Here is a 17728-nt window from a genome sequence, read left to right on the forward strand (position 1 = left end):
AAAATTACCCTCTTTCAATGGATTTTATAATAAAAAATGGATAACCAAGAAAACAGTGGCAAAACTTTTAAAAATTTCAAAATCTGTTGCTGAGTGATTTCTCACTTTGAAAAAGGGCTTATTTCAGAATTCCATTAAATATATCCTATTTTTCTGACATTTGAAATACACATTCAACATACAAAATTTTATTTATAAATAACTCAAGGAACACATTTATTATATATTTAAGACTTCTATGGTTTGATGAAATGGTGCTATTTTAGAAGTTATGTTAGAGTTCGAAGCACTCTGCTAGATGCTGGGGTAATAAATAAGATTCAGTTTCTTCTTTCAAAGGAGGTATGGTGCCCAAAAAATGTTAAGGGGGAGAAGTGAGGCTTAGCTTATGGAATGAGTATAGACAGAACTAGCTTCAAGATTCCAAGCTGGAATTTTAAAGTTTTAGAGCTTTTATTTTTCTTTTAAGATTTTATTTATTTGAGAGAGAAAGAGAGAGAACATGAGAGGGGGGAGGGTCAGAGGGTGAAGCAGACTCCCTGCCGAGCAGGGAGCCGGATGCAGGACTCAATGCAGGACTCGATCCAGGGACTTGAGGATCATGACCTGAGCCAAAGGCAGTCGCTTAACCAACTGAGCCACTCAGGCGCCCTAAAGTTTTAGAGCTTTTAAAAACACTGAAGCTTGTTTTTTGTTTTTGTTTTTAAGAAAGGAAGGCCAAGAGGGCTGCTGGGTGGCTCAGTTGGTTAAGTGTCCAATTCTTGGTTTTGGCTCAGGTCATGATCTCGGGGTTGTGGGATCGAGCCCCACACTCAGTATGGAGTCTGCTCTCCCTCTCCCTACCCCTCTGCTCTGACCCACCCCCCTTAAATAAATAAATAAATAAATAAATAAATAAATAAAATATTTTAAAAGAATGGCTAGGTATTAAAGTGAAAAAGTAAAAGTTCTTTAGCCAGCCCCTTAGACATACTTCATAGAAGTAGCCATTGTTAACAGTTTTCTTTGGATCCTTCCAGAATATTTGTATGTGATTTCAAACGTGTGCAAAGTTGTATTCGTTTTGTATGGCTTCTGTAACAAATTACCACAAATTTGGTGGCTTTAAACAACAGAAATTTGCTCTCTCACAGTTCTGGAAGCCAGAAGTCCAACACAATTTAGGTCAGTCTTATGGGGGCTAAGACCAAGGCAGGGCCATATTCCTCCAGACACTCTCAGGAAGAACCCCTTCCTTACCTCTTCTGGTGGCTGTTGACATTCCTTAGTTTGTGTCAGATCACTTCAACCTCTTCTAATTTTGCTCTTTTCTGCCTTTTTGTGTCCTTCTCTGTGTGTGTTAAATTTCCCTCTCTTTCCCTGTTAGAAGGATATATGTGATTGCATTTAGGGCCCGTTAACATAATCCACGATAATCTCCCCATTTCAAGATCCTTAATTTAATCACATCTACAAAGACCCTTTTTCCAAATAAAGTGACATTTACAGCCTCTAGGGATTAAAATCTAGTGTCTTTGGGGGTAGTTATGAGCCTACTACCAATGTGTACATCCCCCATATGGTTTTACTAAACAAAAAAGTTAATTAGACTTCATATACTGTCTTCCAGTTTTCTTTTTAAAACTTAGTATTTCTCCCCCATTAATATTTAAATATTTACTTTAGTCTTCATCATCTTTTTTTATTTTTTTATTTTTATTTTTTAAAGATTTTATTTATTTATTTGACGGAGAGATACAGCGAGAGAAGGAACACAAGCAGGGGGAGTGGGAGAGGGAGAAGCAGGCCTCCTGCGGAGCAGGGAGCCCAATGTGGGGCTCGATCCCAGGACCCTGGGATCATGACCTGAGCTGAAGGCAGACGCTTAACGACTGAGCCACCCAGGCGCCTCCATCATCTTTTTTTAAAATAGTTACAGAGCAGGGATGCCTGGGTGGCTCAGTTGGTTAAGTAGCTGCCTTCGGCTCAGGTCATGATCCCAGGGTCCTGGGATCGAGTCCCGTATCGGGCTCCCTGCTCCGCAGGAAGCCTGCTTCTCCCTCTGCCTGCCACTCCTCCTGCTTGTGCTCTTTCTTTCTCTCTCTCTCTGACAAATAAATAAAATCTTTAAGAAAAAGAAAGAAGAAAAGAATTAAAAAAATAGTTACAGAGCAGTTTATTGAATGGATGAATGTCTCACTTTTTTTTTTTTAAGATTATTTATTTATTTATTTGACAGAAAAACAGCAAGAGAGGGAACACAAGCAGGGGGAGTGGGAGAGGGAGAAGCAGGCTCTCCGCTGAGCAGGGAGCTGTTGCGGGGCTCGATCCTAGGACCCTGGGATCATGACCTGAGCTGAAGGCAGATGCTTAACGACTGAGCCACCCAGGCGTCCCTAATTAAGTACATTTTAAATTAAGTACATTCACGTTGTTGTGAAACATCTCCAGAACTTTTTTTCGTCTTGAAAATCTGAGTCTGTACATTCTCTTTCCCCCTTCTCCCAGCCCTTGATAACCATCATTCTACTTTGTTTCTGTGAATTTTACTAGTTTAGATACCTCATATAAGTGGAATCATACAGTATTTGTCTTTTTGTGACTGGTTTATTTCATTTAGTGTAATGTTCTCAAAGTTCATCCATATTGTAGCATGTAACAAGATTTCCTTCCTTTTTAATGTTTGTATTCCATTGTATGTATATACTGCATTTTGTTTATCCATTCATTCTTCAGTAGACATCTGTGTTGCTTCTACTTCTTGGGTATTGTGAATATTGCTGCTTTGAATATGAGTGTATAAATCTTTTTGAGACCCAACTTTTAATTTTCTTGGTTATGTATATGTATGAATGTACATATGTATAGACATACTCAGAAGTGGGATTGCTGGATCACATAGTAATGTGGTATTCTATTTTTAATTTTTTTAAAAGATTTTATTTACTTGACAGAGCAAGAGAGCACAAGAATGGGGAGCAGCAGAGGGAGTGGGAGAAGCAGGTACCCTGCTGAGCAGGGAGCCCGATGTGGAGCTCCATCCCAGAACCCTGGGAACATGACCTGAGCCAAAGGCAGATGCTTAACCAACTGAGCCACCCAGGCGCCCCATTTCTAATTTTTTGACCAGAGTATTGTTTTCCATAGTAGTTGAACCATTTTACAGTCCTACCAGTGGTGTGCAAGGATTCCTATTTCTCTACATTCTTGGCAATATTTTAATTTTTTTATATATAGTAATCATCTTAATGGGTGTGAGTTCATAATCTCATTGTAGTTTTGATTTATATTTTTCTTTTTCTTTTTTTTTTAAAGATTTTATTTCTTTGAGAGAGAGAATGAGAGAGAGAGAGTACATGAGAGGGGGTAAGGTCAGAGGGAGAAGCAGACTCTCTGCCGAGCAGGGAGCCCGATGCGGGACTCGATCCCGGGACTCCAGGATCTTGACCTGAGCTGAAGGCAGTCGCTTAATCAACTGAGCCACCCAGGCGCCCTTTTTCTTTTTTTTTTTAAAGAGAGAGCATGCAGGCTTGCTAGCAGGGGTGGGGGTGGGGCCGGGGCAGAGGGAGAGGAAGAGAGAACCTTAAGCAGGCTCCACACTGGGTGTGGGGCTTGATCTCATGATCCTGAGATCATGACTTGAGCAGAAATCAAGAGTTCGTTGCTTACCCGACTGAGCCATCCAGGCAACCCTCTTTTTATTTTATTATTTTTTTTTTAAATTTTTTTTGGAGAGAGAGGATGCAGGAGTGGAGGAGGGGGGAGGGGCAAAGGCAGAGGAAGAGAGAGAAATCCCAAGCAGGCTCCATGCCCAGTGCGGAGCTGCCAGTGGGGTTTGAACTCAAAATCCTGAGATCATGACCTGAGCCAAAATCAAGAGTTGGTTGCTTACCTGACTGAGCCACCCAAGGCACCCCTCAATTTGTAGTTTTCTGATGATTAGTGATGTTGAGCATTTGTATATCAAACTTGGAGAACTGTCTATTCAGGTCTTTTGCCCATTTTTTCCGGTGGGTTATTTGGGTTGTTGTACAAGTTTTTTATATCTTCTGGATATTAACCCCTTATCATATATGATTTGCAGGTATTTTTTTTCCATTCTGTAGGTTGCCTTTTTTTTTTTTTTTTTTTTAAAGGTAGGCACTACACTGGGCGTGGAGCCCAATGCTGGGCTTGAACTCATGACCCTGAGATCAAGAGTTGGTTGTTTAATTGACTGAGCCACCCAGGCACCCCTGTGGGTTTTTTACCCTGTTGTGTCGGCACTTGATCCCAGGACCCTGGGATCATGACCTGAGCCCAAGGCAGACACTCAACCGACTGAGCCACCCAGGCACCCTGGCTAAAACTTTCAGTACGATATTGAATAGGAATGGCTAGAACAGCCATCCTTGCCTTGTTCCTGATCTTAGAGGAAAAGCTTTCAGTCATTCACCATTGAGTATGATGTTAGCTATGGGCTTCTCATAATGGCCTTTACTATGTTGAGGTAGTTTTCTGATATTCCTAGTTTGAGTGTTTTTATCATTGAGGGTGTTAAATCTTGGCAAATGCTTTTTATTGCATCAGTTGAGATGAGCATGTGGTTTTTGTCTTGTAATCAGTTATGGTGTACTATATTGGTTGATTTTGGTATGGTAGACTGTCCTTGCATTCCAGGAAGAAATTCCACTTGGACATGGTGTATAATCTTTTTAATGTGCTGTTGGATTCAGTTTGGTAGTATTTTGAAGATTTTTGCGTCAGTATTTATTAGCGATATTGGTCTGTAGTTTTCTTACAGTGGCTTTGGCTTTCATATCAGGGTAATTCTGGCCTAATAGAATGAGTTTGGAAGTGTTTCTTCAATTTTTTGGAAGAGTTTCAGGAGAATTGGTGTTAATTCTTCTTTAAATGTTTGGTAGAATTCTCCAGTGAAGCTGTCTGTCCTGGACTTTTAATGTATCATTTTTTAATTCCCCTTTAAGTGATAGTTGATAGTAGAAAGTTCAGCTGGGTGTGGTGCCCTGAGTAGAACCATGGGAATGCCTGCTCTGAATGTGACATTGACTTCTTGGTGCCACAGATTGTGCTTCGATGTAACTAGATGACTCAAACTCTCCTTCCCTGTTCTTTGCATATGGAGAAGTAAATACAGTTCATATTTCAGACTTACTGAATCAGTGTTTACCTTTACCACATTACTTTCTTTGTCAGGCATAAGAGACTTATGATTGTGTTTTTTGAGCGGTTTGTGTGAATTCCTTCTTTTTGGCCTGGGGAGATAATCTATTCTACCAGAGTGAGAGTACCTGGAAAAGCTCTCTTGTCTCTTAAAAAAACCCACCCTTCCTCCTTAAAAAAAATTAAAAAGAGAGTGCCTGGAAAAGGAAAATGATGGTAGAACCTACATGCATGCAAACTGGTTTCAGATTATCCCTACAACTGATACCATTCCTTTGTAGTAATTTAACCAAGGGCTGAAGAGAATGAGGTTATGAGATTTTGCCACTTAAGTAGAAGAATTTTCCAAACATTTAACATTAGCCGCAGATGTTATAGTACTGGAGAATTTGGAATTGCAAGCGTGCTGTTTATCATGTATAAATAGTGGTTGTGGAGCACTGTCTCAAAATTTCAGAGGTGGGAGAGCTGTTGATACAAACTCCTTGTTTTATACATGACAACACTAAAGCCACCAAATATTCAATGACTTCCCTAAGGTTTCACAACTAGTTAATGGTAGAACAGGGATTTGGAGATAAAAATTTTCTTCTTTCCAGCCTGGTGCTCCTCTCAGATTGGGGGGGGGAAAAAGTGCCTTCCTACACTTCTGCCTGAACACTGTAGTATGTAACTTTTTAAATTATAAAATCCTACTAGCGAGAGGCAGAGCTTTTTTTTTTCTTTTATTTTTAAACTCATGGAATACGTAATATATTTTAAATATATTAAATTATGTTATAAATTTAATATCCTTGTACTTTTTTTCATTTTTAGTTTTTTAGAGGTGGGGGAGGGGCAGAGGGAGAGGTAGAGAGAGAATCTTAAGCAGGCTGCATGCCCAACACAGAGCCCAACACAGAACTCAATCTCACGACCTTGAGATCCTGACCTGAGACTTACTTAATGGACTGAGCCACCCAGGTGCCCCTTGTACTTTTCTTTTAAATTTAACCACAAACATATATATTCCTAAACAGTATATTGTTTGGGTTTATGTAATCATATTGTATATTCTTTAGTACTAGCTATTTTTCTCTCAGCATGGTTTGCGAAATTCATCTGTGTTTTTGCTAATAGTTGTCTCCATTTGTTTTCACTGCCCTATAGTATCTTTTCTGTGAATATACCACAGCTTGTTTATCCATTCTCCTGTCAGTGGATATTTTAATTGAAATATAATTTACATACCATAAAATTTATCCTTTTAATGGGTACATACAATTCAGTGGCTTTTTAGCATATTCACATAGTTGTGCAACCATCACCACTGTCTAATTCCAGAACATTTTCATCACCCCAGAAAGACACTTCATACCCATTAGCAGTCATTCCTAATTCCCCCTTTCTCTTTCTACCTACCCCAGCCCCTGGCAACCACTATTCTACTTTCTGTCCCTGTGGATTTGCCTGGAGACCTGCGCATTTCATATGGTCAGAATCATCCAACATATGACCTTTTGTGCCTGGCTTCTTTCACTCAGCATGATGTGTTCGAGGTTAACCCATGTTGTAGCATATATGGCTATTTCAATCCTTTTTATGGCTGAGTGATATTCCATTGTATGGATATATCACATTTTGTTTACCCTTTCATCAGTTGGTGGATTTTTGGGTTGTTTCCCCTTTGGGGCTCTTATGACTAATGCTGCTGTTAACATTTATGTACCAGTTTTTATGTGGACATAATGCTCAGTTCTCTCGGGAATGGGTTGTTAATACAAATATTTTCCAAGATGGGCGTACCAGTTTCTTCATGCTCACCAACAGTGTATAAAAATTCCAGACCCCCTTTTTAAAGCATTTTTTTGTAATAGTGGACAAAGTATTCATGATAAGTTTTAAAATATTTCTTGAAGCTTCTTCTTGCTTCCTAATCAAGAGAATTATAATTTTGATAAAGATGTTTAATATGATTTGTTATATAAAGAGATTGTTGATGCTATCGTTAATCACCTGAATGTTGGAAAACCAGTTCCGCTGACAGATATATAATATATGCTTTGGTTTGTTCAGTTTACCAGGAGCACTTTTTGTTTAGCCTTGTAGCTTGTTGATCCAGATAAAATGACCAGATTTGACTACTCTTGGATGGGATTAGAAAGAGTAATTTTCATCGATATTTCTCTTTGAAAGTGTTACGTTTAAGTAGCATTTAAGATTCATACCAAATAATCAATGACTGGTTTGTAAATGGAAGAGTATGTTACAAACCATTAACACTAAATTGCGGAAAGAAGTGGCTTTAATTCATAGGTGTAAAAATACAGAGCCATACTAGAAATTAGTACTAAGTAATAAGCCAGTTACACATGAACTCTCAGACATTGCTGGTGGAGGAGGAATGCAAAATGGTTCATATAGCCACTTTGGAAAACAGTTTGACAGTTACTTATAAAATTAAACATATACTTAACCATACCACCAGCATTCCCACTCCTGGGTATTTGCCTAACAGAAATGAAAACTTATGTTCATACAAAAATCTATAGCAGTTTTTTTGGTAATTGTTAAAAGCTAGAAACAACCCACATGTCCTATAACTGGTAACATGGATGAGCAAAATGTGTTAGATGATACAATGAAATATTACTCAGCAATAAAGAGGAACAAATTACTGATCTGTGCAACAACATGGATGATTTCAATTGTATTGTAAGTGAAAAAAGACTACACACTGTATGGTTTTTTTTTTTAATATGACATTGTGCAAAACACAAATTGTAGGAACAGCATGCTGATCAGTGGTTGGGGGGAGGAGTGGGGGGTGTTGACTACAAAGGAACACCAGCGAAAATTTTGGGCTGATGGAGATGTTCTTAATTATGGTGATGGATTCTCTGAGTCTGCCAAAATCATAGAACTATGTACTAAAAAGAGTGACTTTTACCATATGTAAGTTATACCTTAATAAACCTTACTCAAAAGCTTTCAGCTTAGGGAATCTCTCCTCTTCTATATATAATATTTACTAAATTATTTCCTAAACAGTTTCCACATTGGCATATTAAGTAGAAGACTACTAATTGATAATTTGTTGAATTATGAAGGTTTTATATGTCCAGTTTAGTCTCTTCATGGTATAGTAAAGAAAAAAGCAATAGCCAAAATAAGATGGGCCGTGTTTAGACTGTTACTGGGTAAAATATTTAAGAACTATTCAGGAATATTTACCTGTGCATTTGGGACAAAAGATACAAATCCCTGTAATAACAATCTTGAGCTCTGATGTCTGAGTCCTAGCTGTACAATCAGTGGATTTTTTTTTGCTCTAAATTTTTAATTCACTAACAAGCACAGCACTGGGTATTATCCATTTGTGTGTGGGCGTGCACACATATATTCACTGTGCTGTGCTTATTGACAGTTATCTAGACTCCTATGTCAAAGAAAGTGTTGATCCTAATTTTTGTGATAAATATTATTAAGTATTCATTTTGTATCATACTGGGAGAAAAGGATGATTAGGGTACATTCTAGCCCTTGTCCTTGAGATGCTCCCAATCTAATGGGGAGGCTGACCTGCAAACCATTATCCTCAGAATAGTGTGATATGCTTCATGGGGATAAAATGAAAGGTCTTAATTACCTAATTCAGAAGTATCATTCATAGTCAAATGCACTTTAAAATGAGATTTTCTTGGCAGTTCAAAATCACACTATTTCTAATCTGAATCCATTTCTCCCTGGCAGCCTGATCCTAGAATTCTCTAAGATCTTATGAGACCTTGTAACCTTGGTCTGTTCCCTGGTAAACAGAGCAGTCTTCATGCCTGTCCTTTGGAATCTTGAACCCATGTTTGAGATGGAGGGTGTTAGGGCATTTATAAATGGTCTTTTGCTTCACTAAATTGATCCCCATACTTGTCTGGTGGTAGTTTAAGGTTTTAATAAGATGTGTTTATTCATCTAGATTAGGTGGAAGAATATAGGCTTGGTAAACACATAAATCTCTTTCCTGATGGTATGAGACACAAAATGCAGTCAAACCTTGTAAACTGAGATTGAGGAAAAATTCCTCCTATGAAAAGAAAATTAAAACTCATTGACAACCTATGGAGAGCTCAGAGACCATTACTTAACTCCCTGAGATAGTAATGTTTCTACTACAGTTTTCTCAAGAACTCTTCATATTAAATTGGATGGCTGCACATCACAACTGTATTTGCGTTCAGAATTTATTTATCTACGTAGATATGTGAATTCTTGGTCAGTTTTTGAATTCTTGTGCCAGTTCTTGGCACATTTTGCTCACGAGAATGAGAATGTTTTCCGTTTCACTTCCTATTACCTTCCTACCCATCCTCTATCATTGTCTGGGATTTCTCTTGTTGTAGAGAAGGAAGGCTGTGAAAAGGGTGAGGTAAAGCAATGCAGGCTGCCAGAATTCCTTTCTGGGCCTTTCAGTTACCATTTGAAGAACACTAACTGCTCAGATTTATGGAATAAGCAGCTTACATAATGAGGGCTATATATTTACCCTGATGTTTGGGCTATTGCCTGCAGCAATTTTTTTTTTCACCCCTGGGGGAGGGATTAGGATTGTGGTAGTAGGAACTGGTCATCTCCTTTGTTTCTGGAACATTGCCTGTGTTGCCACCAAAGAAGAGGCCCACCCAGCCGGGGTGGAGCCTTCCTAGTTGGTCCTTCATTTGCCTCATGCCTTGGAAACCCTGTGGGCTGGAAGCAGCACCCTGAGTCCTCAGACCTCTGGGCGAAGGTGCGGCCCCTTTAAGTCTTCAGTGTGTGCCGGGAGGGGGCCGAGGTGGGGCGGGCACTCTGACAGCGAGCTCTGGGCCCCGCCCCCGGAGGAGGCGTTTCCCAGCGGCCCTTCGCACCAATGCCGCCGCGGCCCGCCGGGTATTCCTGCTGATTCTGCTCGGACCGTAGGGCCCCCAGACCTCTCCCTGCTCAGGGAGCGTAAGTGTCAAACTGCGGGCGAGGGTCAAGCATCCTGTGCCCATGCCGGAAGTCCTGGTGGACTGTGCAGGAGACTTTCCTGGCCTATCAGAGGGTTAGGCTCTGAAAGAGCGTAAACAATGCCGGCTGCAGTGAGCTAAAGCCTGGGGCATCTGCTCTACTTCTGGGTGGTGACAGCAGCTCTAGGGTGCTTGTTTGGATATGCAGTGGTTGAGCGGTGTCCATGACCTGGCTTTGCCCCACCCTGGTTCCTACTTGGGGTGAGGAGAGGATTGCTTTTACCCGAGTATATATAACCCCACTGAGCTGGATGGGTGGAGCTGGATCTCGTGTCCTGGGCCTTGGGTCCTTCGCCTGGGATTTGGAGACCTGGGTAGTTTAGGGATGAGTAAGCATTAGATTTTCAGCTACCGTGGTACAGTTGAGCAGTAACTGTGGAAGTTGACCTAATTCACAGCCGGGTTTAGCTTTCCATCTCCCCAGAGGCCTATGTTGGTGTGGGTCCCCCTTTAGGAGATATTAACAGTGATGTTTACTAGGGAGAGTCTAGTTAATCTTCTGTCCTGCTGATATGAATAGCAGGATGTGAGAGACAGCTCAGAGACACCTCTTTACTCTTCCCCTTCAGAAGGAATTTGTGAGAGGCCACCATGCCAGGACTAGGACAGCAAGCACACCCAAGTTCGCCGAGATAACCTGCTAGAGATGCAGTTCAGATTTCTGGCTTCCTGATAATGCAGACTACTCCAGCAAGAGGTTAATACTTGTCCTTGTTAACGGGAATTACCTGGAGGCAGTGAGGTTTTTTAAATTAGAGGGAAGGGCTTGTCATTTTGTTACTGGTTACTAAGAGATGAGCTTTTGTCTGGCTTGGCCAAGTAATAAAAATTTTTAGTTTTCTGTGACAGTTACATAATTGTTATGCTTCTTTAGTCCATTTGTCCTTCCGATACAAGGTTTGAGTACAGCTTTCTGGGCCTGTATGTGTATTGTTTTATCCCTATATTATAATAATTTTTTTTGGAGTGAATCTATTATCATACTTTATTGGTCATTCAAAGGGGTTGCTTTTTGAATGGGCAGAAATTTTCCTCATACTTACCTCACGCTTATTCTATGCTTTTGCAGTAGCATTTCCTTAGCCAGAAGTGAGAGTCCAGGAATGGTAATCAGATCCAGGTCTCTTGTATTGTGATAGTGAAGAGCTTTTGTAGGTCAAGAGCTTGGGAATTAGCCATAAAATAGTTCACTGCCACAGCTTCTTCCCAAGTAGAAAGCCAAAACAGTCTGTTTAGTAGCTGTATAATTATTCTTATAGACTGTCACATTATAGGAACTTCAAATAAAAGGACACTACACTTGGACCTATGAGTGGTGCAGCAGAATTGGTGGACTGAGAGAAAGGAGATACAGATTGTAGGCCCAGCTCTAACATTACTCATGACTTAGTCTCTTGGTGCCTTACTTTTAGCTGGTTGATGAATGAGAAAATGCATAGATTGCTTGGGTCTATATGTTATAATAATACATAATGCATATTTAATAGGTACTTTGTTATTTAATTGAATACTGAAAAATCAGTTTGAAATTTATTATAAGTTCTACCTTTTTTTTTTTTAAAGATTTTATTTAATTGACAGAGAGAGAGAGAGAGACAGAGAGGGAACACAAGCAGGGGGAGTGGGAGAGGGAGAAGCAGGCTTCCCGCCGAGCAGGGAGCCCGATGCGGGGCTCTATCCCAGGACCCTGGGATCATGACCTGAGCTGAAGGCAGTCGCTTAACCAACTGAGCCACCCAGGCGCCCCCTAAGTTCTACCTTTATGTATGACCTTGGAAACATTTCTTAACCTCTGGTCTAAAAATAAATGATTACATCTAAACCTTTTTCAGCAGTAGTGTGGACTGTATGGTATTTTGAGCTCTTTGGAAGATGTTTTAGATACAGCAATGGTTATAAGATTATATTTCTGTAGAACAGATTTATTTTAGCTGGCTTCCTTGCCTTTTCCTCTGTTTCAGGCCAGGGTGAAGCCTCTTGAGAGGTCTGAATAATTTGAAAGTATGAACATTTGTAGTATGGGCTAGATTGAATGAACCATAGTAAGCATCATATATAGTTCAAATTAATTTTATTAATGCTTCTCTTTGTTGGCAACTTTATTCACTCTTGAAGCATCAAACCTTGCTATGTAATGACAACTTGATTTCCCATGTCTGTGTTTATAAAATCCAGAATCCCCTGTTTAATCCTGGTGCCACATTTCTAACCACTTGAAGATCATATTTCTCAAGTCTAAAACCAAACTCATCATATTCTTCACCTCTTCTCTACTCCCCCAAAAATAAACAATCCAGAACTACTTCTGATATTTTTATGTTATTAGCACTACTGTCCTCCTAGTCACCTAGACTGAAGTCTCCTACTAGGCTCTTCCTACTCCCACATCCATACTTGCTGAGGCTTACTAATTCTAGTTCTTTAATGTAACTCCCTTCAGTCCCCCCTGCCCATCCTCTCCATTCCTAAGACCCCTATGGCTCCTATTTATCTTTGTCCTAGAGTACTGCAATAATTGCCTATCAAGATTATATTTTTCTCTCCCTTTCAGTCCATTCTACATAGATTTGTCTTTCTGAAGTAGATAGGATCACATCATTTCCCTGCTTCCATCATCAGCATCTTCTGCTATTTAGCTTAATATTCAAGATTCTACATGATCTGACCCTAGTCTACCTCTCATCTTAGACTATAATAAATGGAGCCATTCACTGTTCTCTGAACATGCTCTGTACTTTCCTATCTCCAAGACTTGGCCTTTCTTTTCTCAGCCTAGAATATTTCCTTTTCTACTTCGGTTTGTCTGTTTTTTGAAAATCCCACCTGTCATTCAGCACTGAGTTCAGATGCCATCCTTTCGGTGAGATTTTCACTGACCATCCCTCACTCACTGGTGGTTAATCCTATTTTGAATTCCCATAACCCTGATTTATCCCTTGCTAAAAGCACTTTCCACACATAATGTATTTTGTATTATGATTATTTGTTCAGACTTCTTACCTGTACTCCTATGAGCTTAGGTACATCATTGTTTGCCCATAGGGAAATTCAGTGAATGTGAATGCTTAAGGTAAAATAGGAACAGAGTAATTCCTTATTATTAGACCTTGTTATTAGAAAGGACTCTAACCTGTGCAGCCAACCCATGCACATGTAAAAATGATCAGTAGCTTGAACAGATCATTCTTATTTTTCTTATCGCCTAAGGACTTCTGTTTGTAAACTTTGTTAGTTTTTTTTTAAGCAGTTGGTTTTTTTTTTTAAGATTTTATTTATTTGAGAGAGAGAGTGAGCACAATGGGGAGGGGGGAGGGAGAAACAGGCTCCCTGCTCAGCAGGGAGCCTGAAGCGGGTCTTGATCCCAGGACCTTGGGATCATGACCTGAGCCCAAGGCAGCTGCCTAACAAACTGAGCCACCCAGGCCCCCCTAAAAAGCAGTTTATATTTAATGAAATATAATTTATCTACCACTCTCCATTTAAAGTGTACAATTCAGTGGCTTTTCTAGATTGTGCAGTTATCACCACAGTCAATTTTGAAACATTTTCATTACTCCAGAAAGAAATCCCATACTACACTCCTTAGCCTTCACTCTTTAATTTCCCCCGAACACTTCAGTCCTAGGCAAACACTGATCTACTTTCTGTCTCTATAGACTTGCCCATTCTGGATATTTCCAATAAATGGAATCATATGTGGTTCTTTGTGACTGGTTTCTTTTAGTAAAAATGTTTTCAAGGTTCATCCATGTTATAGCATTTATTAGTACTTCATTTCTTTTGTGTCATTTTTAAGTGTGCAGGTCACTGGTATCAAATACGTTCAGTGTGTTGTGGAACCATCACTACCACCCATATTCATAATTTTTTTCATTTTGGAAAACTGAAGCTTTATACCCCATTCCCCAATCCCTCCATTCACTAGCAACAACCATTCTCCTTTATGTCTCTGATTTTAACTACCTCATTTTAAGTGGAATCATTCAGTATTTGTCTCTTTGTGGCTGGCTTATTTCACGTTAGCCTAATGGCCTCAGGGTTCATCCAGGTTCTAGCATATGTCAGAATTTCTTTTTAAGGCTAAATAATATTCCGTTTTATGTGTATTCCACATTTTAGCTATTGTGAATAATGTTGCTATGAAATGAACATGGGTATACAAATATGTCTCTGAGACCCTGCTTTCAGTTCTTTTGGGCATATACCCAGAAGTGGAATTGCTGGGTCATATGGTAATTCTATTTTTAATTTTTTGAGAAACTGCCATACTGTTTTCCACAGCAGCTGTACCATTTTACATTATTTTTTTATTTTTTAAGATTTTATTTATTTAGGGGTGCCTGGGTGGCTCAGTCGTTAAGCGTCTGCCTTCGGCTCAGGTCATGATCCCAGGGTCCTGGAATCGAGCCCCCCATCGGGCTCCCTGCTCTGCGGGAAGCCTGCTTCTCCCCCTCCCGCCCCCCCCCCCGCTTGTGTTCCCTCTCTCGCTGTGTCTCTCTGTCAAATAAATAAAATCTTAAAAAAAAAAAAAGATTTTATTTATTTATACGAGAGAATGAGTGAGTGAGAGATAGCACAAGCAGGGGGAAGAACAGAGGGAGAGGGAGAAGCAGACTCCCTGTTGAGCAGGGAGCCCGATGTAGGGCTCATCCCCAATTCTGGGATTATGACTTGACCTGAAGGCAGTCGCTAGACCAACTGAGCCATCCAGGTGCTCCCCAGCCTTTACATTCCTAACAACAGTGTACAAGGGTCTGAATTTCCCTACATCCTTGTCAACACTTGTTTTGTTTTGATAGTAGCCATCCTAATAGGTGTGAGGTAGTATCTTAACAGTTTTGATATGCATTTCCATAATGATTAATAATGTTGAGCATTTCTCATGTGCTTATTGGCCATTTGTAGATTTTCTCTGGAGAAGTGTCTAAAGTCCTTTGCCCATTTTTTAATTGGGTTGTTTGTTGTTTTTGAGTTTTAGGAGTTGGGGTTTTTTAGAGCAGGCTCAGTCCCACGACCCCGAGATCATGACCTGAGCCAAAATCAAGAGTCAGGCACTTAACCAACTGAGCCACCCAGGCACCCCTTAGGAGTTCTTTATAGTACTTCATTTCTTTTTATTATTGAATAATATTTCATTGGTATGGACTTAACCATATTTTTTTTATCTGTTCATCAATGGATGGACATTTGGGTGGTTCCCATTCTTTGGCTCTTGCGATTGTTAGTTTGGTTTCAGTTTGCTGTGTATATTGAAAGCAGTACTACATACCTCTAAAGAAAACATTCGACCTTTACTTTAACTTATGTGACACTTTATGAAATTGTTACATTGTATTCTATGTGTATTCCATTTTATACAGATTCTGAGGTTCCTCTTCATTACTCCCTGTATATATTCTGAATGTTCCCAAGGCCTTTACTTTCCTTTGTGATAATGGCTAGTTAGCATTTGCAGATAGAAGCAAAGTTCAGCTTTCAAGTAAGTGCTGACTTTAAGGACCGCTTCTCCAAATGTTCTAGAATTATAGTCAGAAATTTAGAACTAATATGAATTATAGCCATCATAGTCTACCATCCTTTTGTTTTTTATTAATCTCAAGGAAAGATTTTCTTTATCAGTTGGTAGAGCCATCTCAATAGAATGGGGGCTTTGGGGCGGGCGGGGGCAGAGGGAAGGGGTTCCACTGCATGAATAATTCCAAATTACAATTACAACTAAAACTGAGGTCATTCCCCTCTTTTCCAAAGGCAGGTTAACAGTGTTTTAAGGCCCAGTTGGGTAGTTAGACTTGATTATTAGGCAGCTGCTGATTAGGGATGATTCCTCCTTAAATTTTAAATTTAAATACCTATATTACGTAAGTCCTTTTGGAGGCAAATAAACTTGTTTTTCATATTATGCTCATTTACTCTTTATATTTTCTTTTTCTTTTAAGATTGTGTTTATTTATTTGACAGAGAGAGTACAAGCAGAGGGAGAGGGAGAAGCAGGCTCCCCGCCGAGCAGGGAGCCTGATGAGGGCCTGGATCCCAGGACCCTGAAATCATGACCTGAGCTGAAGGCAGACACTTAACCAACTGAGCCACCCAGGCGCCCCTACTCTGTATTTTCTTTCTTTTTTTTTCCTTTATATTCTAACCAAATTAAGTAATCACCAAAATAAATCTTTTTTTTTAAGATTTTATTTATTTATTTGACAGAGAGAGAGATAGTGAGAACAGGAACACAAGCAGGGGGAGTGGGAGAGAGAGAAGCAGACTCCCTGTTGAGCAGGGAGCCCGATGTGGGACTCCATCCCAGGACCCTGGGATCATGACCTGAGTGGAAGACGGATGCTTAATGACTGAACCACCCAGGTGCCTATAAATCTTATTGTTTATAAAGTTTGAATAGTTTTCACTATAAATAATCTAGAAACCATATGTGGATAAATTGTAAGAATTTCACCAAATTAGAATTCAAGAAATCTCTCCTTAGACCAGTCTCTCCTACTTAGGTGACCTTGGGTAAGACACCAAACCTCAGAGTCCATAGTCTTTCATGGTTTGTCTCCCCCTTCGACTTCCCCCCACTTCATTCTTCCCCTCCTGCTATCTTCTTCTTCTTCTTCTTTTTTTTTTAACATATAATGTATTATTTGCTTCAGAGGTACAGGGGGTTCTGGGGGGGGTGGGAGGATGGGTTAGCCTGGTGATGGGTATTAAAGAGGGCACATTCTGCATGGAGCACTGGGTGTTATACGCAAACAATGAATCATGGAACACTATATCAAAAACTAATGATGTGATGTATGGTGATTAACATGAAATAAAAAAATTATAAGAAAAAAGACACCAAACCTCTATTTCCCTGTATGTAAAAAGAGGATAATTATATTTGCTTTATCCCTTTGTTTGCTTTGTTTTTTGTGGGTTTTTGAGCATTGTGAGAATAGAGATTAATGAGACAAAAAAAGCTCTTGCTTTAGGGAATCTTACAGTTTAGTAAGAAAGAGCTGCATAACTAAGAATAATACAGAAACTAGGGGCGCCTGGGTGGCTCAGTCATTAAGCATCTGCCTTCGGCTCAGGTTGTGATCCCAGGGTCCTGGGATCGAGCCCTGCATCAGGCTCCCTGCTCAGCGGGAAGCCTGCTTCTCCCTCACCCACTCGGCCTGCTTGTGTTCCCTCTCTCACTGTGTCTCTCTCTCTCAAATAAATTTTTAAAAAAATCTTAAAAATACAGAAACGCAAGAAAACCCAATGAGGTAATAAAACTGTGCTTGCATTTACATTGTGAAATACATAGAAGTGATTAAATGTCTTCCTCACTAGATTCTCAAATAAGAAAATTATTGTAAAAATACTTGTAAAATATAAAGTACTATTGGAATATATGATTGGTATAAACTGAAGCCTGCCCTCTCTAGCCCTCTCCCATTCCCCTTGCTTGTGTTCCCTCTCTCGCTGTGTCTCTGTCAAATAAATAAAATCTTTAAGAAAGAAAATGTAGGCCATAAATCACAATAATGTTAGAAGGACCCGTGTATTTGTCACCAATAGAAATAATTTTCATAATCACATGATGT

The 17728-nt window shown here is 39.7% G+C and overlaps 1 protein-coding gene across 4 annotated transcripts in view; it reads left to right on the forward strand.

Annotated features, from left to right (window-relative positions):
• Positions 1-17728, forward strand: part of CKAP5 (cytoskeleton associated protein 5) — a 102648-nt gene that overhangs the window by 13230 nt on the left and 71690 nt on the right. The window contains exon 1 of one of the 4 annotated variants that reach the window (XM_025878466.1): positions 10018-10101. The exons of 2 other annotated variants lie outside the window; for them this stretch is intronic. The gene's annotated coding sequence lies outside the window, so the exon portion shown is untranslated. Of the gene's footprint in view, positions 1-10017; positions 10102-10736; positions 10858-17728 lie in introns of those variants that run through there. One more of the 4 variants, XM_073904674.1, reaches the window with a different exon arrangement.

The sequence above is a fragment of the Callorhinus ursinus genome, unplaced genomic scaffold, assembly GCF_003265705.2.
Source record: "Callorhinus ursinus isolate GAN/ISIS: 27379988/994484 unplaced genomic scaffold, GSC_fseal_2.0 scaffold21, whole genome shotgun sequence".
Taxonomy (NCBI): Eukaryota; Metazoa; Chordata; class Mammalia; order Carnivora; family Otariidae; genus Callorhinus; species Callorhinus ursinus.